The sequence below is a fragment of the Otolemur garnettii genome, unplaced genomic scaffold (assembly GCF_000181295.1).
Source record: "Otolemur garnettii isolate 467f Iridium unplaced genomic scaffold, OtoGar3 scaffold00128, whole genome shotgun sequence".
In the NCBI taxonomy this organism is placed as follows: Eukaryota; Metazoa; Chordata; class Mammalia; order Primates; family Galagidae; genus Otolemur; species Otolemur garnettii.
Window position 1 is genome coordinate 3431024 of NW_003852523.1, and position 679 is coordinate 3431702.

Sequence of the window (679 nt, forward strand, 5' to 3'; positions counted from 1 at the left end):
TGCACACTACACACGCCTGCCCACACACATGCACACACACACAGCACTACACAGAACACATACACACTACACACGCCTGCCTACACACATGCACACCCAGCGCTACACAGAACACCTGCACACTACACACGCCTGCCCACACACACGCACACACACACATAGCACTACACAGAACACCTGCACACTACACACGCCTGCCTACACACATGCACACCCAGCACTACACAGAACACGTGCACACAACACACGCCTGCCCACACACATGCACACACAGTGCTACACAGAACACCTGCACACTACACACGCCTGCCCACACACATGCACACACACACAGCACTACACAGAACACCTGCACACAACACACGCCTGCCCACACACATGCACACCCAGCGCTACACAGAACACGTGCACACTACACATGCCTGCCCACACACATGCACACACAGCGCTACACAGAACACCTGCACACTACACACGCCTGCCCACACACATGCACACCCAGCGCTACACAGAACATGTGCACACTACACACGCCTGCCCACACACATGCACACCCAGCGCTACACAGAACACGTGCACACTACACACGCCTGCCTACACACATGCACACACACACCCAGCGCTACACAGAACACTTGCACACTACACACGCCTGCCCACACACATGCACACACACACA

At 55.8% G+C, this 679-nt stretch overlaps 1 protein-coding gene across 1 annotated transcript in view; it reads left to right on the top strand.

The window, feature by feature from the left end:
- Positions 1-679, top strand: part of AGPAT3 (1-acylglycerol-3-phosphate O-acyltransferase 3) — a 95444-nt gene that overhangs the window by 27104 nt on the left and 67661 nt on the right. The gene's annotated exons all lie outside the window — the stretch shown is intronic.